At 52.4% G+C, this 24,863-nt stretch overlaps 1 protein-coding gene across 7 annotated transcripts in view; it reads left to right on the top strand.

The window, feature by feature from the left end:
• SH3BP4 (SH3 domain binding protein 4) overlaps positions 1–24,863 on the top strand; it is a 94,991-nt gene that overhangs the window by 20,477 nt on the left and 49,651 nt on the right. For 3 of the 7 annotated variants that reach the window (XM_057746537.1, XM_057746542.1, XM_057746539.1), the window contains one exon: positions 18,295–18,369. The exons of 1 other annotated variant lie outside the window; for it this stretch is intronic. The gene's annotated coding sequence lies outside the window, so the exon portion shown is untranslated. Of the gene's footprint in view, positions 1–3,137; positions 3,249–18,294; positions 18,370–24,863 lie in introns of all 7 variants that reach the window. 3 more of the 7 variants (XM_057746536.1, XM_057746538.1, XM_057746543.1) reach the window with 2 other exon arrangements.

Below are 24,863 nucleotides of genomic sequence, written 5' to 3'. Positions count from 1 at the left end.
CTCAGAGCATTCCCTCTTCCCTCCCCACCCCCAGCCACTTTGCTGCTTCTCTTCCCGAAAGGAGCTAAAGGAGGTTGTGCTTCTTTCCTCCCATCTCATCCTCAGGTGTCCTCCATCCAGAGTCTCCAGGTCCCACACAGACGCTGATCAAGTCTCCAAGTTGATTGATGACCCCAGAGCACAGGGGTTGTGGCTGAGTTCAGTGTCAGGGACGTTGTATGTCCCCATACGTGCCGGCGTCTCCTTGGGCTAGGGGCCCACCTCTCATCCTGTGATCCCTCTGAAGGATTCCCGCAGACTTGAGGGACCTCATCAGATAACCCATCCATCAGTGCAGGGGGGCCACCCAGCTCACTCGGCCAGGTATGCATAAAGGCCTGAGCAGGGCAGGTGGTATCTGGGCCCTTCTCCTAGAAATTGCCTTTTTATAAATACAGGCCAGGTTATCACCTCTTTATTTATCCAGCCTCTCAGGTTGTGACTTCCTGTTGATGTTATAGTCAACTGAAAGTTCTGAGTCGCTAACTTAAATCCTTAGGAGGGTGGAGGGCAATGTGTGTGTGATTGAGAGGCTTTTGCGTAGAGCTGCCTGCAGCCACACCAGGCCTCCATGCTCTTGGACTTGGGCTGAGTACTTCTGTTTCCTGTTTTGTAATAAATAGAGGAGCTTGTATTTATGCCCTTCTGGCTGGCAGGGGATGTAGGGGGATCTTTCAGCTGAGAGGGAGGGAGGGGCCTGGAGAAGGGGGTTAATAGAGGCCAGGCCAGGTGACCAAGGTCAACATCAACAGTATTAAGTCCTGTTGATAGTATGCGCCCTTGACACAATATGATGAGGGCACTTTACCCTGAATCCACAAACCTGGTCTCACCATGAAAAAAAACATCAGACACACCCCAACTGAAGGGCACTTACAAAGTACCTGCTGGTCCTGCTCAAAATTATCAAGGTCTTTGAAAACAAAGAGTGTCTATGGAATTGTCACAGCCCAGAGGAGCCTCAGGAGACAGGACTAAATGTCATGTGGTACTTGGATGGGATCCTGGAACGGAAGAAGGACATTAGGGAGAAGCTAAGGAAATCTGAATAAAGAATGGACTTCAGTTCATAATCGTCTGTGGTCATCATTCATTGCAAATGGGCCATGCTAATGCGAAATTCAATAATAGGGAAATTAGATGTTGGTTGGCATATGGGAACGCCCTGTGTTATCTTTTCTATAAATCTAAATCTATTCAGAATGAAAGTTTATTTTAGAAAAGAGAAAAATCACTGGCAGGGCAGGCCGAGGGAGGCAGGGGGTCTGTGGCACGGCTCTCAGGCCAGGCATGGCCCTCTGCTCTCGCATCTGCCTCATGCAATGACCACGGCTGGTGTCCAGAGGGTGTCCTGTAATGTCACCCAGTGGTACCGGAGCGCCCCCTGCCAGGGAGGAGCCCAGGCTTCCACACTCGGGCTAGTCACCGCCCTTTCTGCCAAGCACAGCGCCCAGCCCACTCCGGGTCGGCCGTGGCCTGTCTCTTTCCGCCAGCATGTTCTTTGTTCTCTCCTGGACCAGACTTTTAACAGTGAGCTGCTCTCCCAGCCAGCGAGGAAGCCAGCTTCCAAACACAAGCACAGGTCATGTCTGCCAGGGGAACTTGAGAACGAGAGCAAAGCTGCGGGGACAAGGGACCTGTTTATAAACGGCTCCCAAATTCAGAGTCTAGAGCATTAGGTGGGGGGACATGGGTTGGGGTGGTGGCCGAGGGCCCTGCTAATCCCGTTAGCGGCTTAGAGGTCAATACACGGAAAATGGGATGAGGTTGTGAGGTTGTCTCTCCTCTGAAGGTGGCTATTAAAGTATGCATGGCTGCATGGAGGCATCTGCTCCTTTAGGTATTTTCTGCTGATGCAGTGAGTCAGGGCTCAGGGAGCAGCGCTGTTACCCGCCCAGCACCAGGAGAGTCACTGAGCACACACACGCACGCACGCACACACGCAGGCACACACACACACAGGCACAGGGCCCCTGCACTTGAGTTTGTAATCTTCTTAGGCCAGAAGGCTTTCCTAGAGGACCCAGCTCCAGGACAGCAGGGGGACAAAGATCTGTCTCCAGCTGGACCTACCATCCTCTGGCCAATCTTAAGTGCCCAGGAACCCCCCGGGATGGAGACATTTCTGACCAGCTTCCAGGTGACAGGGAGGAGGCAGCCAGCATGGGGACCGCCTTCTAAGTGGCAGAGGATCAGTCTGGGCTGGTGGGGGGTGACCTCTGCGGGGAGCGGAACTCATGCTTCTGCTGGGGGCTGGGACTGAAATTTTGTCAGGTGGATAAACCAGGAGATAAGCCTGAAAGTGTGTAAAGGGACGAGATTCAGCTGGAAAGAGACAAGGGGGTGGCTGGTGGGAGGAACAGGAGAGATGGAGCTGTCTTGGGTGGCCCTTGTGTGCACACATGGTTCCTCATTGGAGAGTAAAACCGCGACCATTTATGTAGCACCGACTGTGGACCCCGTACTATTCTAAGCGCTTCACGTGTACCATTCGCTCCCCACAAGAGCCTGTGAGTTGGACGCCCAGTTGGATCCCATTTTTGCACCTTTTCATTTATGCATTAAATTAATTACAGTTTTTGGTGGGTTTTTTTTTTTTTTTTTGGCCTTGTTGTGCTTCATGTGGGATCTTAGTTCCCTGACCAGGGATCAAACCCATGCCCCCTGCAGTGGAATCTCAGAGTCCTAGCCACTGGACCACCAGGGTAGTCCCTTTTGTGCCTTTTTAGAGATAAAGACAGGTCTGCTCCCTGCTCAAGTCCCCACTGGTAGGAGTGGATGGGAGATATGCTTCTGGCCCCCAGGCAGCCCACCAAGCCCTGCACCTGCAGCTGCTCAGGTGGGACAGGTGGGGTTTCCCAGCCAATGTGTTTACATGGACGAGCATCACACCGGAGCTTAGGGTCCCCACGCTAGGCGAGCTCCGGGTCCTGCGAACTTCTGGGGTCCCCCTTTTCTCAGACGAGCACTGGGCCCAGAGGCTCACATATGTGATGGACATAGAGCCAGGATGGCCGCTTTGGTGTTCTGAACCCATTAGGGGTGACTTCCTTGCTATCTGGGCTTTCCAAAACGTTCTCTTTGCTTCCCAAACTCAGGCGTGCAGTGATCTCACTCCCGACTGGGATGCACAGCACGTTTGAGTTAATACCAGCGCATTCGGCAGCCTTTCCTGGGAGAAACTCCTCCAGATTCCTTACATGCTTAAGGTATGTTTGAGAAAACACATTTTCTGGTCTTTTTCAGCTCTGCCGTGGGAGCAGGCTGTGCGGCTTGTGGAGAATTTTCTAGAGAGGGCCTGACTTTTTGGTACTGGATGTCCCCTGTGTCTCTCCTGGCTCTGTGACAGGAGCCTCCAGGGCAGGGTGGCTGCCTGGTTATGGTCCTCGGGGGCTTTGCTTCTGCGGCCAAAGCCAAGGGCAGCTTCATCTGCCTCAGATGATGTTCACGGTTTACATTTCTTGTGTTTCCTCACTGCATCTGGAAGCGCTTTGTCACTCATTCATTCAGCAAATATTTGAGAGCCCGCTGCGTCCAGGGGGGTGGGGATGGGGGTGCGGAGGGTAGCGGGTAGGCAAAGGGCAGGGTCCCTGACACAGTCCGATTTCCATCCTTGGGCAGCAGGGACGAGATACCCTTTCCCTGCACCCCACGACCCCCCAGGTTCAGCTGGCGTGCACTTGGCCATGGGCTCCCTGTGCGCTGAACTCTGGCTGGGCTCCTTCCCTGCTGCAAGTCTCGCCCATCATCCTGCGTAGAAAGTTCTTTTGTTCGGTGATATTGGCATGATTGAATCCATGCTGCAGCCAAACAGGATGTGGTCTGGGTGACTCCCAGCTTCCAGCAGTCGAAGGTTTCTCGTTTTCTGCTGCCTGGAGAGGGACAAACCCCACAACCACAGGGCACTTTGGGGCCCTGCGGGGAGCCCTGGATTAATGAAAAGCCCAACATAGCAGCGCCTGGGGACCTGTGCCTTTAATTGCAGGGGAGGGAGCGGGAAGAGGTGGGGTGAATTCTGAGAATCATAATCCAGCCCAGGAGGAGACGTCTTCCACGTGAAGCTGGAGGCCTGTGAGTCTGGTTTTCTGGGTGGGGCCCTCCTTCAGGTCACAGTTGGTCTGTTTCTCTTTAGGGCAAGATGAACCAGGAGGCAGTGGCCTTATCCCTGGCCCTGCAATGTCCCCACGCCCATCTACGGGACAAATCTGGCTGTGGGGTGGAGGGTGTCCTTTATTCCATGGGGTATCAGGGGGCCAAGCCATGTGATCCCTGAATCTTGAATAGATACAAATAGATGTTTGAGATGAATAGAAAATCGCAGAAACAGTGAACGCTTGTATAGACTGGTGTAGTGTAGCCTTTACCAAGGCCAAGAAGTAGAACTTTACCCTTGACTTTGAAGTCTTGTTGCCCCTCCCCAATCCCAACACCATCTCACCTGCCCCTTCCAAATGCGTTTTATCTAATATTAGGTGTTTAAGGTAGTCCCTCCTGAATTTTCTGGTTGTCATTCCCTTGCTATTTATAGTTGTACAGCAGAGCTAGCACTGTCTCCTTAAGCAGCATCGTTTGCTTTTCATGTCTTTGCACTTACATAAATGGAACCATGCACTGTCTGTGGCTGGCCATCCCTAATGTGGCCCCCGTGATCCCTACCTGCAGGCATTCACAGCCTTGTGTCATCCTCCCTGGATGTGGCTGGCTTAGCAGCCTGCTTCTGACTGATGGAATTCATCCAAAATGATGGTGCCCTGCCATGGACGGGCTACATAAGATTATAACATCCTTGTTGAGAACAGACTTTCTCTCTGGCTGGCTTTGGTGAAACAAGCTGCCATATAGAGGGGCCCCATGGCTAGGAGCTGAGGCCCTCAATCCAACAGCCAGCCAGGGGCCTGGTGCTGCCAGGAAGCATGGGAGTGTGGAGGGAGAGCCTTCCCCAGTTGAGCCTTCATTGAGACCCCAGCCTGGCCCAGGCACTAACTGTAGCCTGAGTCAGAGGACCCAGCTAAGCCACACCTGGATTCCTGTTTGCAGTCTCTTGTTACCCAGCACTAGGTAACTGATACACATCCTTCTGACTCACGTGTTCTTGAGGTCCACCTGTGTTGATATGAACAGCTGCAGTTCACTGACACAGTTTTCCATGTGTGCTAATACCTCAGTTTCCTTATTCCTTCTACTCTCGGGGACCACAGCTCTTTTCGGTGCTTTACTATTACAAACCTCCTTTGCAGCACAGTGTCCCCGTGCCCATCTATGGGACACATCTGTCTGTGGGTGGAGGGTGTCCCCTTCACGTCCCACCAGCCACGTTCCAGGCCATTCATGTTGCTACACATCCTCATCATCCCTGCATCCCTGATGTGGCCTGACTGTTCATTTTGGGAGGAGGTTTGATGGAGGTGAGAGGGTTTTTAATTTTTGCTTCTCTTCACTATCAGCTATAAACTAATGTTTATCGGCTGCTGCGGTTTCTTCGGATCTGAACATCCTTTTCGTGGTTTTTCCCATTTTTCTTACCGGATTTTAGGAGTTCTTTGAATTTTCTGGAAAATAAGCCTTTCTTGGCTGTGAGCATTGCAAATATTGCCTCCCAGTTTACTTGCCTACTGGGTTTTAAAATTTCAGCGAGGCCCATTCTGAATCCTGTCCTGGGGGATTTGCAGAACTGTTTTCCAGGCGTTCCCAGTTCTGGCCCGTGGGTCCGTGGTCTTGGCCAAGGCATCGTGCCTTGGAGATTAGCTCCAGCTTATCGTAATTATTTGTCGCTGCCTTCCTGAGGCGAGTCTCTCACTTTCTGTTCCCCTCTTGGCTCACCCTCTGGTCTGGGAGTGCTTTCCTGCTTAAGTCGCTCGCTTTAGTCTCTTAGTCATTTTTGGAGAAAATCAGTGAGTCAGCGCTGGACCTCTGGCGTCCGGGCCCTACAGCTTTAAATCTGCATTTTGTCGTGGCTGCTAGAGGTGTGGGTGCTTTACTAAAGGAATGCGGGGTCTGGGGAGCCTGGGCCCAGTGTGTTTAGAATGAATGCATTCCTAGAGGAAGTTAAAATTAGAAAAAGCGGCTAGCTTCCTGCCATTCAGCCGCAGTTGGCTGGTGTTTGTTTGCACACGGATTCTTCTGGTAACAATCTGGGGTTGGTTTCTGGTGGAATGTGAGGTGAAGTCATGATTTGTGGGATGGAGGTGATCCGTTTCCATGGCAATCTTTGTTGTCAGAGTCACTGCTTTGTGTGTGGATTCTTGTAGAATTATGCCAGCATGGAAAAATATTCGTGAAACAACTCCTTTTTATAGCTAGCAGGGAAGATTTTATTTTTTGAGAAAGCTCTTTAATGGGAGGTTGATACCATGGTGTGTCTCTCTTTGTCAATGAATTCTGGAAGGAGCGGACCTTGGCCCATGGGGGCTCGGCTCACCCTGCCCCCTCCCAGGGACGCCACCTCCCACCTCTCCCCTAGAGGCTGGACTCCTTGGGGAGCCCCCTCTGATTGGCACAGCCTGGGGGGCCACCCTCGCCTCCCCCCCACCCCACCCCCCACCGCTGCACCAGGTTTAGCAGATAAAAATGTACTACATCCCAGTATGTTTGACTGTTTGGGACGTACTTGGAGTCACAAGATTATTTGTCGTGTATCTGAAATTCGCATTTAACTGGGTGTCCTGGATTTTATTTGGAGACCCTAACACCCCTCCCACCCCCGGTGATACTTTGTGGTCCTCCGTCTTGGTCTCTCCCAGGTGAGGAGGGGTGTTGTCTGCTCTTGGCTGGCCGGTGGCACCTGTGGCTTCTCTGGGTTTGGACACTTCCTCGTGCTGGTGCTGGACCGGCTGCTCTCACCCGCTGGGGTGAAGCTTGGAGTCAGGCTGTCATGGCTCCTGCTGCGCCCATTTTATGGGTGGAGAGCTGGGGGGCTCGTGCAGCTCGTCAACATCAGAGTCCTCCTGCTTTGTCACACAAAGCCCGGAAGCGGGAGGGCACAGGAGAGATGCAGCGTCATTTTCCCTGGAGAACAGGAGTGCTCATCAGAGGCGCCCGCCCAGGGAACTGGAGGCATCACAAGCTCGCCTGCACTGCACTGCCCGGAAGTGCCATCCCTTGCGGAGGAGGGGGTGTTGCCGAGACCGGGAGTCACAGGTCTCCTTGTGGGAGCCGTGGATAGGCACTGGGCCTTGAAGGCGGAGGTGGTGTGGGTGGGGTGAAGGAGTTTTCTGGTTGGTGGCTGATTTGACAGGAGTGAAGGAACTTGGCAGTGTGTGCTAAGGAGGCTGGTGGGATGGGGCCAAGCTAGGGAGAGCCCTGAACTGGGACAGGGAAGCCTGGCCCCAGGTGGGCTGGTGGCAGGAGGGAGAAGGGCACTTTGTGTTCATAGGCAGGGAATAAGCACTGAAGATGAGGGAGCCAGAAGATGGATTTGGTGGAGATGCAGCTAGGACCACCCAGGGGACAGTTGATCGTTTGCTCCAAAGATCGGCTGTAGATCACAGGTACCTGGGAGGCTTTCTTTTATGTTCAGGCAACAGGTACTCCTGATGGAGCATCTTCCATGTGCTCCGTGCAGCAGGCATAGGGGCTGGGATGCAACATTGAGTCAGGCAGGTGGATTCCTGCCCCATGGACCATACAGATGAGCTTGTAAAAGATACAGATGCTAATTCCTTGAGGGGATTCTGTAGCGATTTACGGAGTGCCTGCTGTGTTCCAGGTGTTTCCAGGTGGACAGCATGGAGTTCTGCCTTTGAGGAGCATTTTCTCTGGTGGAAGAGAAAGGAAATAAACAGATGATAAAGAAAGAATGTTGGGAGGGATCACTGAAGCCAGGTGGAGGGATGGGCAGCAAAGCTGTGCTATTTTGAGAGGGTGTATACTAGGCTGAAGAATGGCTCCCCCGCCAGGGATAGTCACATGCGAATTCCCAGGACCTGCGCATGTTACTTTAGTTGGCAAAAAGGACTTGGCAGGTGTGATACGTTAAAGATCTTGAGATAGGGAGATTACCCTGCACATCCAGAGGGGCCCAGTGTCCCTTTAAGAGAGAGGCAGAGGGAGATGTAACTACAGAGCAGAGGCCATGTGTTGATGGAGACAGACAGAGTGGTGGGCTTTGAAGATGGAGGAAGGGGCCACATACCGGGAATCCAGGGGGCTGCTAGGATGACAGAAGGTGGAAAAGGCAGGAAATGGATTCTTCCTTCAGAGCAGGGGTCACCACCCCCTGGGCCACAGACCAGTACCAGTCCGTGGCCTGTTAGGAACCGGGCCGCACAGCAGGAGGTGAGTGGCAGGCGAGAGAGTGAAGCTTCACCTGCCGCTCCCCATCGCTCCCGTTACAGGCTGGGCCATCTCCCCCATCCGTGGAAAAATTGTCTTCCACGAAACCGGACCCTGGTGCCCAAAAGGTTGGGGGTTCGCTGCTCTAGAGCCTCCACAAGGCACCAGACCCAGCAATACCTTGACTCTCACCCAGTAAAACTGGTCTCAGATTTCTGGCCTCCAGACTGTAAGAATAAATTGGTTTTAAGCCACTGAGTTTGTGGTGGTTTGTGACAGCAGCCCTAGGAGAGTAACACAGAAGTCTGGGGATTTGAGGAGGTGACATTTGAGCAGAGCCCTAGGTGTAGGTGACTGAAGGTCATAATCAATGATACTTTCAGAAGGTGGGGGTGGGCTTCCCTGCTGACCTGTGGGCTGGGACCCTGGGGCCCGAACTGGGATCCAGGCACAGCTTAGAATCAGAAATTCCTTGGGAATCAAGAGCTCTGATGGCCTCCAGCCTGGACCTGAGTGAGCCGCAGTGAATTTATACGTTACAAATGTCAGTCGGGATATAAATACCCTTTGCTTTTTCCAGATTTAGCTGAGTGTACGTGTATCTTATTAATGGAGCAAAATATTTCCTTGGCTTTCTAAATTGGGAATTTCTAACCATGCAAAATAGCCCACTGGCTTTCACCAGAACTGACCGGAAATGTGCAGCCCCACCACTCAGCGGGGCTTGTGTCTTGGCCAAAAGGCCCAGTGGCCTAGTGCCAGCTTGCCCTTTGCCATCTGTTCTCATTTGGGACCCCCAAAGGCACAGCGTGAGGCGAGGACTTAAGGGCTGATGTTTTGGGGAGAGGTGGTCCCCAGAAGCAGGAGTGGGGACACAGGAGGGCAACATGAGGAAGCGGGGAAGCCAGTGCAAGGTGAGTTACTACTGAGTTCATCATCGCTGTGACTGCTGGGAACCCTCCCGAGGAACCTTAGAATCATGCCTCCGGAGGACAGGGGCCGTCCTGGGAGTATGTCCCTGCAGGCTGAGTGAGGACTGGGGGCCTGGGATGCTGTAATGGGTGGTTGCACCCACCCATTTGGAGGGTAGCTTGACAGCACATTGAGGGCATAACTGATTGCACACAAATCCAATATGGTGTGGCCCCCACGAAATCCAGACTTGACTGTTCCCTGTGAATCGTGAGAAGGGCAGACATTTCATTCCCCTCCAGTGAGAACTGAGACAGCCACCAAGGTCTGTCTTCACGACTGTCAGCCACCAGCAAGGCAGACGGTGTTCAGGTGTTCATCAGAGAAAGTTCAAATGTATGTGGGGAGTGATGGGAGCACAGAGGTAACTGAGCACCTCACCTGCAGAGGGACTTTTGACTTCTGTGTATAGTATAGCATCCTCTCTTGATACCTGTTTGGAGCCCAGTCAGCCCAGGTGGTACCTTCTCGGTGTCCCAGGAGCCCCTTCTCTATCCAGGGGTTCTCTCTCCATCTAGCTCTGTACTCAACACCAGCAGCTTTATGTCTTGGCGTCTTCTGCATTCAGCCTTGTCTTATATTTAGGTACCTGCTTTCTCTTACTTCCGTTCTAGAGTGCAGGACCCACGTGTTTTATTTATCTTGTCCATCCCTCTGTAGCTTGCAAGGAACAGAGCCTGAGAGAGGATTTGGGAGATGACGGAGTGATCTTTTGACCCTCTAACCTCATGTCCTTCAACGCCAAATGAGCACCAGCCAGGAAACTTGAACTGTGTTTAAAGTTGTGTTAACCTTTCACGCCTGGTTGGTGGTTGCTTATGACGAAGGCAAGAATAAGCAGAAGAATAAGTAGATGTGTAGAGCAGTCACTGGGGGGAGACTCGTCACAGAGGTTCAGATGGCCCTTGCAGGGAGTGAGGATCGGCAAACAGCATCCCCCTTTCATGTCCCATAATAACTCCCTGGGCTGGGCTTCCGAGCAGGACCCGATCCCACACTCACTCTTTCCAGCCTGTAGTTAGGAGCTGGGAGATTGGAGAGAAATGACCCCATAGAACTGTGCCCTTTGCCCAGTCTTGCTTGTGGGCGGGGGGGTGGGGGGGTGGTCCCCCAACCTTGGTGTCCAGGCATCTCCCAAAATGTCCACCATTCCAATGGACAGTGGCCACTGAAATGTAGTTAGCATTTAAAAAACAAAAACACAAAAACAAAACTTGTTTTTTGACGATTGTATTTTTTTTAAAAGTCTTGTTAAAAAAGTAGGATATTCCGAGTTTGGGACTGCCTTGTATTTCTGGAAACGTTGTGCTTATCTCAACGGAGAGATTTAGAAACTGAGAATTCATTTGGGGGAAATAAATGTACAGAAAGGTCCTCTTATAACCTGACTCAGGTCTCAGGCATCAGAGAATGTTTGTTGCAGGGATTCTGTTTCTGACCCAGTTTCTACATGTCTTTGAGGGTAGGGCTTGTTACCTGAAAGTACGGGGTGGTTTATGATATGTAGTAGATTAACGAATTACAAATCATTCGATGCTCTTATGAAGTAGGTATTCTGCCCTTTCTCCACTGCTTTGGCTAGGTTTTTGGAGCTGAGTCGTACCCCAGTCCAATAGCAAGGCAGGCCCAGGCCCCTGAGCCAGCAAAGCTCAGTGGGGAAGAAGCCTCTGGAGGGGGCGGGGCTGAGTCTGGGTGTGTCGGACATGGGTGGGAATTCGGGTCAGCCCGAAAGGCCCGCTGGGGTGGCTCCAGTTGCGTTTCCCCCTCTCCTGCGTCTTTCACTGTTGCTAAAGTGAGAGGTTGCCGGGGTGAAGACATGACCCCCAGGAAGAGGAATCCAAGAGGTCAGAGGGTGGGTGGTCCTCATGTGACAGCTCTGCCCGCGGTCAGGGAGGGGTGAGCTAGCAGAAAGGCAGCTCCGAGGAAGGAGGTGGGTGTTGGGATTCTGGCAGAAAGGGAGCAGCGCTGGAGACCGCGTGGGCAGGGACCGTGTGTCACTCACGCTAGGCCAAGGAACTCCCTGCCCCGCCCGGCCCCAGGGAGCGAGGGTGCACATCCCGGGAGTCACACGTTCAGGGCCCGAGTTGGAGTTGGAGGCCCTGTTCAAACAGGGTCTGCGCTTCCATGCACCGACTTGTCCCAGCGTTTTCAGCCTTTTCTGCATTTGTCAGGAGGCCCTTTGCTCTGTGCCGTCTCCCAGGACCGGCGCAAACACTCCCTTCCGGAAGTTCATAAACATCAGGCGGGACATTGCATTTCTTCCTACTTTAGTAGACTTAGGGGGTGGGGTGAGGTTATAATTTCTGTCTAGGAAGAAGGAAAGAAGGAAGGCCGTGCAGTGTTGGAACCCGGGCTGGCATTTTATACCCTTACGTGGAGACATCCGGTCTGATGGCCGCCTGCTTTTGTCTTTTTTTTTTTTTAATTTATTTTTTATTTTTTGGGCACGCCATGTGGCATGTGGGATCTTCATTCAGTGTCTAAACCGCTGGACCACCTGGGAAGTCCCTGCCATCTGCTTTGTCTGCCGTTGTTTTCTCTGCCCTTGACCATTACTCTGTTCATCAGTGTCACGGGGGCTGCTTTGCACAGTGGGTTATGATGCCCGCTCCCATTTCTTGACCTCGGTGAGTCGTTGAAACCCTCTTGAACCTCATTTCCCTCGTCTGCTGAAAGGGACACGAGGACGCCGGCCTTGCCCACCTCCAATCGCCGGGAGGCCAGGTGGAGAAGCACCTTGTCAGCTACTGTGCGTTCTATCAGTGGTTTTCACGGTGGGTCGCGGGACCAGCGGCACCTGGGAGCAAGTTAGAAATGCACATTCTCAGGCCTGGCTCAGGCCTCGGGGGTGGAGACCAGCCACGTGTGTTTTAACAAACCCTCCAGGTGAGTCAGATACGTGCCCGTGTGTGAGAACCACCGCCGCAGTCCCACGTAAGAAGTGAAGTTCTCAGCCATTTATGCTATAAGCATTTTGCGAGGTTTCTACTGCGTATTTGGCTTAAATTTCTGGACTTTTATGTTTCAAAGAAGAGAAAGGCAGGGTCCCTGCCTTCAAAGTGGTCCGTAGGCTAGTAGAAAAGAAAGAAAGGGTATACCCTCATGGGCTATGGAGAAAAAAGATAAAGTAGGGGAAAAAAAGAGAAATCTCTCGCATGACTTGGAGAGGCCTGTTTTTCACTTGAGGAAGCCAAGGCCCGGAGTCAAGTCAGGTCACATAGCAAAGGTCATCAGGCCATCGAAGGGCAGCGCTGGCATGTGAGCCCACGGGTCTGACTGGGGATCAGCTCAGAAGCCTCCGTTTCCAGGCTGGCTGCCTTCCTCCACGTGGCAGTTCACACACCCAGCCCCTGGCTGGTGCCAGCTCCCCGTTTAGTCAAAGGAGGAGGTTATGGTCAGAATCATAAACCTAGGACTTCCTTCAGAAGCACTCCCTCATCAGCTTTTAAGCGGTGATCATCAAGACATTGGAGTTAAACCTCCAGCCCCGCTGGGAGCCCAGAACTGTGACCCGGGTCAGATTGTAAAAGTCCCTAAGTAATTGGTCAGTGAGTGGGAAAAGTTAGTCAAAGGCTGGAAGAATTAGAATTTTTTTGTTTTTTAATGTGAAAAGCCAGTGTCCATGGATCTTCTGGTCTTCCTAGGTGGGGTGAAGGTCTTTCTCTGAGTGTGGGTTTCACGGCTGTGTCTGGCGTGGACCACAGCCTATCACATCCTCTCGATGTGACAACGCACAGGCTGGCGAAGCCGTCTAAGTCCAGAGTTCTTCTGAAGTTTTATTGTTTTTTCCTTAAACGTTTAACGTGGTCTAGTTTGCCAGCCTGTTTCTAAGTGATTCCCCATTATTGAGTCTTTACAAAATATTCCACTTCCTGGAAGTCCTGGAAGCTGCTCATCTCACATAATTATTTATGTGATAATTAAAACCATTAAAATGTCCATCCAGTGGGAGCAGAAGCCCAAAAGAGGAGAAGGCAGCCTTCTGGCCACAGGTATGGGCGTCTACATACCTGAGAGAGAGTGGGTATGGGTCCCACACAGGAGCCTCCACCCTCTTCCCTGCAGTGCTGGGGAGGAAGGATGCTCAGAAGCGCCAGCCACGCGCTATGAACTAAACCACCCACTTGCTACCATGTCAGGCACCAGGTGGGAACCCACAGGTGTGTAGGGTGAAACCACTGTGGGCGTCTGGTTGGTGTGTGTCTCAATAACCCCCCGTTTGTGCTTCATAGTCAACATAGATCTCATACACAGGAGAGGAAAGCATATTCCTTACAGCATGATCTATACAATTTGACATGTTATGAAATATTAGGAGAGGTCAGTCAACCAGTTCTGTATTCAGTGTAAGAAGATTCTGCCCCATAGATCAGGTGTGCTTTCAGGCACTTTCTCTTGGCTGCACCAGCCACCACACACCTAAATACTGTTTCAGTGAACAGTTTTACTAGTGTTTATTTTGTTAGCATTAAATACAAAGGTCAGTCTGCAGCAGCATGATTTTTCTCAGTTTTGTAAATGGGTTGCCTTTTAGTTTCTTCCATAAGCAATGAAAAACTGAGGGTGGAGTCCATGGCCAGGCCACGGGACCCCGATGTGCCTTGAGCATCCCTTGCCAAGGGACCGATGGTGCCCACCTGTGCTCAGGGGTGGGGGCCGGGAGCCCTCGCCTCCTGAGGTTGGAGCTGGGTCCAGGAAGCAGTTCCAGAGGATGAAGTTTACCTTTGGGCCATTCCGGTTCCCATTTTGAGCCACACCTCCCATTGTTTCCTTTCCCTTCCCTTCCCTCTTGCCATCTGGGATCCTGCCGGCTACCTGGCCAGCCCTCCAGCATTCAGCCACGCCACATGGGTACTGCCCACCTCTCTGTGGCTTGAGCCTGTGTTGGCCTGGCCCTCTGCCCCGTGGCCTGTGTAGGGCTGGTATAGACCAGGGGTCTCAACGCACAAAAGACCCATAAACAAACCGTAAAGGAATGACGGGTGTGCCTGTGTCCAATAAAATTTTATTTCTGCACAATCTGATCTGAATTTCAATATCCTTTTTATGCCATGAAATATTATTTTGATTTTTATTCCTCCAACTATTGAAAAAATATTCTTCGTTCATGGGCAAAGACAGGTGATGGGCTGGGTTTGGCTCTGCTTTGTGCTTTAGTGCTACCGCTTTGGTGCTTTTCAGGTGTGGTGGGGACAAGGGTGGGCGAGAACCGAGTCCTGCCTCGGAGAGATCGCAGTCTAGATATTGGCAGGTACTGGATGCAAAGGATCATTTGGTCGGTGAAGCTATATGTATCCATCATGATGGCTGGAAACCTAAGGAAAGGCTTAGCGGTTTTCCAATTTCCCCAAAGCCACCCTGGAATCGCTTCCCCTCCAGTCTTGAAGAAATGTGCTGGGTGTCTGTGTGGATACAAGGCCGTTGAGCACATACTGGGGTTGTCGGAACAAAGCACGAAGGTGTGGGTGTTCAGAGACATCAAAGGACCACATAGGTCCTGCCCCAAGAGGCTTAGTAGCCCAGCTGTAGGTCAAGGTGGAGGAGAGGTTACAGAGCGTTCATGAACCTGTCACTTTCCTGGCAGCTCTGGAGACAGGCACCGTCAGGACAGTTCTTTCTCCTGGTTTGCAGTCAGGTTGTATTCATTTGCCAGAGTGCCGTAACAAAGGACCACAAGCTGGGGGGCTTAAACAGTGGAAATTATTGTCTCACAGCTCTGGAGGCTGGAAGTCTAAGGTCGAGTGTCCACAGGGTTGGTTCCTCCCGAGACTGTGAGGGAGAAGCTGCCCCAGGCCTCTCCTCAGCCTCTGAGGGTCTGCTGGCAGCCCTTGGCTTGTGGAAGCATCACCCTGAGCCCAGCCTTCATCTGTATGTGGAGCTCTCCCTGCGTGTATATCTGTCTCCAAATTTCCCCCTTTATAAAGACACCAGTCATATTGGGTTTAGATTCACCCTAATGACCTCATTTTAACGTGATTACCTTTATAAAGACCCTTTCTCCAAATACCACCGCGTTCTGAGGGTCTGGGGGTTAGGGCTTCAACGTAGGCGGTGGGGGTAGGGGCATAATTTCATCCATGACTTAGGGCAGGTGGAGAGAGTGGGTGAGTGTCTTGCTGGGGACTGTCCTGGGGTGAGAATTGAGGACAAGGCTGTCATCTCTGTTTCTGTCTGAATAGTTTCCTATCTAAGTTTCTTGAGCCTCTAGGTTTACCTACTGAGGTTTCCAGACCTCCTCAGGTAGGATAAACTCTGTAGCTACATCATCAGCCGAAATTAAGCTGTGGATGAAACAGCTGCTGAGTGAGGCGTGAGGGCGACATCGGTGCTGTTCTCGCTGGACTGCGCGTATGCTCTGAGGCTCTGGAACACAGCAGAATCTTCTCAGCGTTAATTTTTGACAGCTCTGTGGTTCTTGGAGATTTCCCCCAAACTTCAGCTAATAAAAGCATGGACGTGTCTGGAAACCAGTAAATCGGGGAAGCAGACATCTTCTACACTCCAGGGCTTTGGGCTAACTTGGTCCACACACACTGGTTTTCTTTGGGGGCCATGGGGACTGAAGGACCACACCCCTCTCCTCTCAGGAAAGCTGGTCTTTGTGCAGAAACCTGGCACTTCCAAAGAGGTAGAACCTGGAGCTGGGGAGGTGGAAAGGGGCCGGCTGGTCCTGGACCTCATGAGCACGGCTGTTCACAGCCAGAGTCGTGAACGCCGGCTGGGCAGGGGGCTGCAGGTGTGCACCTACACCTGCCCGCTTAGGCCACACTGGGCCCACCCGGCTTAGGTAAGAGGTGTGAGTTTCCCAATCACCTCCCATCCAGGGAAGCTGCCAGGGATCCCTGTGAGGGAATACAGCTCAGCCAGAGGGCCCTGGGGCCGTAAGCAGAAGCTCTCTACCCAGGAGCCTGCAGGAGCGGGCGAGGCAGAAGCCCGGTGGTTCCCTAGGCCCCTGCCCCAAATGCTGAGCCACTCAGCACGTGAAGCCACAGTGAAGGAGGGAGCTGCAGATGGGCTGTGAGAGGGAACGTGCCGCTCTCTTCATAAAGACCCGGCGGCCAGCTGCTCTGGTTCTGCAGAGCGTACAGTTACCTTGTGTCTGGAAGGTGGGCTTTAGGGTGAGCAGGAACACGGATGCGGGTGCCCCAGGCCATCGGCCACACGGAGATACTCTTTGCGGGGAGACCCCGGGGCCTCGCCAGCCCACGACCCCTTCTCACCCTTCCTGAAGGGCCTGCAGATGGACCCGTGCAGAGGTCAGAGGCCCAGCAGTGTGGGCCCCTGGTCGGGATGTAGGATAGAAGGTCCCATCCTCCAGCCTAGACATGCGGGGTTGGGGTGTGTAAAGGAAAGGAGACCCCCAAGTTCTTAGGCTGGAATAGTGACTAAAAAAAAAAAGAATAAAAGAAATGCATACTATTCTCACCATAGAATGGATTGGAAAGGTTAAAGGAGTCTGAAAAAACAGAAGAATACCGTAAACCCACTTCTGAGAGGCCACCTCTGCAGTGTCTCACTTTCCCCCCTCAACGCGATGAGGTTCTCACCTGCTCTATCCTGACAGTCTTTGGGGTACCACAAGCACTCTGATGATACCCGGAGGTCATAGGACCCGTCAGCAACGTGGCAGACATGTCCAAAATCCATGAGATGGGTGGACAGCCAGCCCCTAAGTCCTGAACATCCGCCCCCACCCCTGCATTTTCTCATCTTCTCTGGGTCTAAATCTTTTGTCACATTTGCATTTATTTCCTCAAGTTGCTGCTTTTTTCATAGCGTTCATTGTTTTCACTGGAGTTTTTCCTTTTGCCTTTGTGGTTTCACAAGTTGCTTGTACACTTCGGTCTGTCACTACCTCGAGTGTTAACTGTACACACACCGGATTTTCTCTTTCCTTCTGATGGATTTCCTTCCATGCCTCCCTCTCCCTCCCTCTGGCCTTTCTCTACATCTGGGATTCATTTCACCGTGGAAGCCCCAGGAGGGAAACGATGTTCTGAAGACCAACCAGCTGCCCCAGCATCTCAGGGGATAATTCTTGCCCTCTTGTGATGCTCCTTGTAATTGCACGTGAACTATTTATGCAGCTGAGGGTCTGTTCCAGGCTGTTTGTTCGAGGAGGACAGTGATTTAGGGAAGGTATCCAGGGTGAAATTTCCTCTTCCTGTTTCACAGTCTGGCCAGGTGCAGGGTTCCTCTAAAGCCTGGAGCAGCTCTGCTACTCCCATCCAGAACATCAGGGGGGTCATGCGGTGATGGTACCTTCAGTTCACCATCCATCACCATCCTCGTTTAAGGAATCTGTCACAGACGTGGGCTCTGTGGTTACTGTTAGTAACCACCTCGTAAGTGACCGGCGAGTAGGGACGAAACCTCACTGCTTGCAAGGCATCGGGAATACATCTTTTGAGTTTAGCTAAGATTATTCTGTTGAGCAAACACTGCCCGTCTCCACAGCAGAAGTGACAGCAGGTGAGGGAAAGCAATGCAGCATTGGGGAGAAACAAGCAAAAACAGCCCTCGTGGCAGGCTGGGCCCCCAGGAGCCGATCGTGGCACAGGTCACCGTGCAGGTGTACTGGGGCGCACTCTTGGGGTCAGCCGCCTTGGAAGGAACCGGGGGTGGGGGGCAGAGGGAAGCCCTTGGAGACCCCACAGGCGCTCCAGACCTGTGATGGTCCTTCCCACTTGTCCAGGTTTGGAGGGGGATGGGGGGCACCTTTCACCCCTGCGTGGCTGCCCCAGGGCAGGGCCATGACCTGGAGGAGGAGGGCCTCTTTCCAGGAGGCAGTTCTAGGAAGCCGGCCATGCTGCTGGCAGCCAGGGTAGAAAGGGGCCCGGGTGCCCCATCCCAGTGTCCACTGCCACACTGCCATCCTCTCCTTCCCGGGTAAATGTACTTTAGAATATAATCTGGTCTGGGCATGGGAGAGTCTTGGGGGGAAGAGGTGGAAATGAGTTCTTCAGCTGAACGAGACTGAATCTTAGTCACGTTTCCCCTTTTGTCTTGTAGTATCTTCCTGCTCTGGACGGAAAGCCAGGTCCTGGGACTGGTGCTCTGACGTCAGAGAGCTGGGCCCTGTTGCGGGTAAGGGATGCAGACAGGGAGTCTGAATGAGCAGCCAGACTGGGGTCCGCCGCGTGGAGGGGCCTGTGTCACGACCAAGAGGCACAGACCCGTGTTAGGAGACGGGCCTCACATGCCTGCAGAGCCGCTCAGGAGGGAGAGGTTCCTTCCCCTGAGCCTGCAGGCATCTCCCTCAGGGCCCCGTCTTCACATCCTCATCAGCTCTCTGTGTCCTCACACGGGAAGGTCAGATGTCACCGGTGTGCCTGGCACCGGTGAGTTCCCAGAACAGTCCCTGGTTTCTGTTTATCTCTGTGACTTCCCTCTCTGTGGCCACACGTGGAACGTTCTCACTTTCCCCAGAAACCAGCTGGGCAGCTTGTCCTCCACCCCAACAGCCGGGGGACGGAGCCCAGGTTGGCTGTCCTGTGTGTTTGCACAAAGGAGTTATTCTTAAAACCTAAGACGTTCTGAGTTTCCCGAACAATGGCCACCAGTGATGAGATGTGATGCGTTTGGCCCTGTGGCTCTGGGAGAGGTTTGTTCTGGGAAGGAGTACGGTGGCAGAAAATGTTAACAGGAAGCCTTAGCTGGTGTTCAGGAGGAAGAACTGGAGGCATCCGGCACCTCCCAGCAGAAGGGAGAGTAAAGAGTGGCTGAGTAGAATGTTCGCAGGTATTTTCTTGGCTGTGGTTGGTGTTTATTCCGGTGGCTGGCAACACTGGTAGGAAAAACCGTCTATTGTAAAATCAGTTGGGTAAGAGCATCTACATCATATGGTGCAGGCTTTATGTGTTTAAAAAAAAAAATGAGGCTTTTCTCTCCAGGTGAAAGGAATGGATATAATTAAAAGGGGTCACTTGCAGACCCAGCGTGAAGAGGGGCATTGAGATGAAACAGCTCAGAGGCTGCTTCCTGTCAGGGTCGGGTTTGAATAATAAAAGCCGTTCCAAGTAAAGTGCCTGAATTAGTGCAGGTTATTCTTTAAATCATGTGTGTCTTCTGTTTACCTGGGGGAAGATGATTGGATTTTGTTCCAACTTTCTTCTCTCCCCAGCTTTTGTATCACATCTCTTTGTTTTCCAGTATCAGCCTGTGCTTTAGGACTGAAAGAATATTTGGGGACGTTCACAGGTTATGACCCAGGGGCTTTTAATAGTGAGTGAGGAATTCAGGAGTGTTCTGGTCCCAGGGTCATTCCTCACCCCGCTGAGGTCTTAGAGACTTAAAATATTTCTGCCCAGGAAGCAGCCATCAGCAGGCACTTGCCCTGGAGGCTTTGGTCTGTTTGGGTTGCAGTGAAACCCAGTGAAAGGCATCCACATTCCTCGCATTGTTTTGAACTGGCATTAGCCAGAATGCTGGGGTTTCTGAAATCAAACAAGCCAAGTATGCTGCTTGGTTCTTCTCTGTAGATAAACATGATAGATGCCATTGGTGGTGCAACAGGACTCCCTGCCTGACCCCCACAGGATCCCACCTCTGGGTTTGAATTGGGGGGTACAGTGCAGACCCCCTCCTGAGCAAAGCAGAAGGAGGTCAATGTGGGGCCCTGCCTGCATTCTGGCACTTCCCTGGGTGTCATTTATGTGGTTTGCTTTTTCTGGCACTGAGCCAGGGTACCCGGGGCAGCAGGACTTCTGGGAAGAGGAGAGAGGAGGGTGGGACGGAGCCTTCCATCTCAAGATGAGCCAAAGCAATGCCTGCTGTCCCCATCTTGTGCTCAGGGGCTCCTGGGAGTCTGGAGTGGGGGGAGGTCACCTCTGCTTGCCTTGAAGATGGGAGACGGGCCCTGGAGGAAATTTAGGGGAGTGGGCGTGTATCTCCCAGCATTTAAAGAGACCACCCACTCGCTGTGGCCAAAATGGGATCTTGACACATTTGGCAAACTGTTGTGGCTTTTTTCCTTCCAGAAACATAAATACAGTTTCTTCTCTTTGCTTCTTAATATTCAGGATCTGATTTGTCTCAAGTTCATTGTGAGGCAGAGCTTCCCAGGGTTTTGCTGGTACCTGATTTTGTGATTTGCACAGGGTGGGGGTGGGGTGGGGTCAGGTTCTTACCCTGTTACTGATCCCCTGTTAATACTGTCAGAAGTAGTTTGTTGAAGGCGCGGTGGATGCTGCTGTTCAAGGTGATGGACCAGGTGCGGGGGCAGAAGTGATGCCAGTTCCCTTCACTTTGAGACCCCGTGGGGGACCATTGTCACCGGCAAATAGCAGAGTGTGTCCCGACAGCTCCTCAGGGAGCGTGCCAGCCGAGGAGGAGCTCAGTGGGGAGACCAAGGTCAAGGCTGGTTCCCACGATCCTGCCAGTGGCCGTGGAGGTGGGAGCTCCAGCCTCGGCTCCCCCTCCCCTGCATGTTGTGTCTTCTTCAGCCTCGGAACATTCCATACGTCCTGCCCATTTTACAGACAAGAAGTGAGGCTCAGAGAGGGCCTCATTCAAGTTCACGTTCAGAGAGTTATTAATATACCTGCTTGTGTGCCCCAAGCCATCCTTCCTTATTGGGAGGACACGTGAGCTACCTGGGCGAGTATCCTCGAGTCCCGCTCCAGCCAGTAGAAATCAATTGTGAGTCACAAACGTGAACCACATAGGTAATTTTGAGAGGAAAAATAAAGAGGTGGGATTAAAGTTTTTCTCTTAGAGCTATGCATTTACTTAAAACAAGGATACAGTTAGGGAGTGAGCTGGATGGTCTCAAAGGCTGGCGCTCTCCAGCTGCCTGGACTTGTCCACTCTCCCTGTCTGGGACTCTGGCCAGGCGCTTTCTGGACCACGTGGACAATCACTGACAAATTCTTGCTCTTCAGGGGTTACTTTTCAGACCCGGCATCTTCACATTTTCTGACTGCGTGAGTTTAGTTTGTTTTGTTTTGTTTTTTTATGTGAAATTCACATAGCATTCAATTAACCATTTAAAAGTGTACAGATTGATTGGCATTTAGTGCATTCACAGTGTCACGTGACTACCACCTGTCTCTGGTCCCAAAGCCTTTTCATCACCCCAGAAGAAGACCCCCTCCCCGTTAAGTATTTCCGTTGCCCCCTGCCCCCATGCCTTGGCCACCAAGTGGTTTATTATTGAGGTTTGAATTGGGCGCCTATCTACATGTACACGAGAGCCTGGCTTTCGGGTGTCCTTGGGACAGAGCAGCCAAGGCCAGCGTCCTTAACTGTAGATACCCAGGCCTGCAGGTGAGGTCTGACATCACAGCGGTCGGCAACTGATCCACTGGGGGGACGGGGAACCGGCCACGCATTACCTGAACGTGAGGCAGTGCTCAGCCTCTTTCAGAACATCTGCATGAATGAGCCTCATGTCGGTGCTGCCTCGATAAATAGAGGCTGCAGTTAACTGTGGGTGAGGTCAGGTGGCACCAGAGTGAAGCCTGGAGAATGCAGGCGGGTGTGAAAGCCGTGCGCCCTGGCAGGGTGCTAAACTCAAAACAGCATCTACATCCTCACAGGCCATGTGAGGATTTAGTCTCATTGCCAGCCTGCCTTTTCACCCTTCTTAAAGCAGGCATGTCATGAGGACCGCTGAGACATTTTTAACATACTTGAGGCTGTGGAGATAAAAGAGATGAGTTGAAGAAAGGTTCCACCGTTGTTTATTTCCAGAGGCTTCCAGTCTCTTGCTGAAACCTGCTTAGACTACAAAGAACTTTCCAGTCTAATCAGAAAACTCCAGTTTCCCTATCTCTCGCTGGAGTTTTCCCTTTTTCTTGGTTCGTCATTTAAAGTTGACTGGACTGCCTGCAATTTAGGAAGGACAGAGTATTTCTTTCTTGGGTTAGAAAAGTGTCTGTTTGGGGTCAGAAAAATATCTGCGCAAAGAGCTTAGAGAGTTGATCTTTTCGAGGCAGAGACAAATTTCAATTACGAGCACATAAGCATTTTGTAGAAATTCATTTCCTTGGACCTCGGTTTCCTCATCTGTAAAGATGGAGCCAGTCTCAGAAGGTTCTCAGAGGTAAAAAGGAATCAAATATGCACTCAAACTTGCTCAAGAGAAGAAGCGGGAGGATTGTTGGAAAGATCCAGAGATGAAGCCCCCCAGATCGCAGAGGACCTGGGAACCGGGATTTGAGAAATGAAACTGCTTTTCAAGAATCGCATTGCACGTTCCTCTGTCACCCGGCCTCTGCTGCTCAGCCAGCGTGCACCTGGCCTGGGAATGGCCACCAGCCAAGGCCCAGCAGTGCTGTGCAGGACCTGCCCCTGGGCTGCTTTTGCTTTTCCCAGCTCCCTGCTCTTAGAAGTGGGTTGGGCCCCGCTGACCCTTTGGGCAGGCCCTCCGTTGCTGGGTCAGCAGGCAGACGGTGAATCGGGTCACCTGCTCATGGGTCTGCTGCTGATCGTCAGAGGGAGGGGACAGGGCCATGGGGTGTCCAGGCTGGGGGTGTGCCTGGACCAGGCAGTGAAACTCCCAGCAAAGTGAGGAGGTAGCATGCATTCAGCCTCACCTGGGTTTTGATGCAAACGTGCCAACCTGCCCTCCCTCTCTCCCTCCCTTCCCCCCTGTTTCCTTCCTTCTCTCCCTCCCTCTCCTGCCCTCCATCCCTCCTTCTGAATTTGCTCCAACTCCATCCGCTGGGTAAGCCATTTAAGCCTCCCTGGGCCTCCCTTTTCTTGTGTTTGTATTGAGGTCCCCTGAGCATCACTTACGTGGCTTCTCTGAACATGTAACTGATGTGGCTGGTGGGGCTGCCCTGCCCCGGACATTTCATTCTGTTTCTCAAGCACTTCACCCTCCTGACCTCAGGCTGCCACAGGGGCCCCAAAGGTCAGAAGAGGCATTCACGCGACCCATTGGCCAGAGTCAGCAATTCAGGGCCCTCTTGCCAAGAGGTAAGCAGCTGGCCTCGGGGAAGGCTGAACAGAGGGACAGTCCCAGCTCCTCGTGGTGTGCTTGGATGCTGGGATGCTGCCGTCCCGGTTAGGTGGCTGCAGATCCTGGAGTCCCACCTGTGCTGCCCGCCGTGCTTCCTTCCTTCCACTCTCTCCCAGTAGGAAGGGACCTGAAAGACCACTGAGCCGAGCTCTGCACTTGGCAGAGGAGGAAGCAGAGACTGACAGGCCAGTGCCGTGCAAGCTCACCGCGTCTTCCCATAAGACCCACCCGTGGACCAGGGTCGGTCCATTCCCATCCGTCCCGTGGGGTCTGCCTTGCTCTGTCCCTGCGTTGTGTGCCATGGCCCTGGTTCCGGTGGATAGGACCCCCCATTCCCGGGCAGCCCTGGACTTTGTGATCAGTAAACACAACTTGATTCTCTTCTCTTCTTTGTCATTGTCCATAAACCCTGTTTACACTTGTTGTTTTTCTGTATGAGCTGGAATGTACAGCCTCATCTCTGCCTTTGGGTTTTGATGATATTAATTGTAAAAGCGTTGATGGTTGCTCTAGGTTGGTCTGGGGTGGGGTGTCCTGTGATGGCCCTGTGGTCTGGGCCTTGGCCTGTTGAATGTAATCTTTATCAGTAACAGGTGTGTCCCCATGGGACTTGCAGACTTCTAGCAATCCATTGAGAGGCTCCTCAAGACCCCAAAATGATAGGCAAAACTTTACAGATAGAGCTGATTTGCTAAAGAGAAAGCCCACAGCCCTTATCAGATTCCTCAGATGATTTTTGCCCACAAAACCCCTGACTTGGAGGAAGGCCTAAGACCAGTTTGGAGGTAAGGTGGCCAGGAGAGAAGCCAGGGTTGTGTCTGCCCGAGGGCTTGAAGGTCTGCCCTTGACCAAGAGCCCTCAGCCCAAACCCAGATGAAACTCTTCTTTCCTTTTTCTGGTTATTATTTCTATTGCTTTTCGTTCAGTCCCGATGGTATTTGCTCCTTTACAGAATGGGGAGGACGTGGCTTATGAAAATCACCTTTGGGTGTTAGCTGACCTGGGCTTGCTCTGACCCACACCTGAAAATCGGAGATGCTGTGTGGGCACTTGACAGGAACGCAGGGTCCGGGTCACCAGCAGTCCATCCGGGGGTCGGTGGCTGGAGAGAGGGGGCCTCCTGCCCTGCCCGGCTGCACGGTGTTAGGTCTTGAGCTGCGATGGAAGAGGAATTCGTGAATCAGCTCTCGAGGGAGGGTGGGTGTGGTCTGGGGCCGTCGTGGATTCAGCAGAGGAAGCGTCCGGGAGGAAATGTTATTGTACAGTGTTTGAAGAGCTCTTCTGTAGGTTTGTTTATATTGAAACTCTGCAGAGTGCTTTACAGTTTGCAGAGTCCTCTTAGATTTGTTCTTGATCTTCTCTGAGAAGTGGGTCGAGCCAGATAGGAACCAGTAGCCTCGTCTTACAGATTAGGAAGCGGGTGCCTCAGAAGCAGAACAGTGATTAAAGGGGACTCAGAGCAACCTCTGACCTTGACTCTAGCACACAGCTCCCTGCAGCAAAAGACCTGGGATCAGATGGTGCGAGGCTAGGTGGGGTTCTAAAACTGTCCATTGGCAGAACGGGTTGCCCGGCTCTAGCGGAGCCCAGGTGGGGCCTGGAGGTACGTCCCATC

Source organism: Hippopotamus amphibius, chromosome 8 (assembly GCF_030028045.1).
Source record: "Hippopotamus amphibius kiboko isolate mHipAmp2 chromosome 8, mHipAmp2.hap2, whole genome shotgun sequence".
NCBI lineage: Eukaryota > Metazoa > Chordata > Mammalia > Artiodactyla > Hippopotamidae > Hippopotamus > Hippopotamus amphibius.
This window is presented reverse-complemented; position numbering and strand designations above follow the sequence as displayed.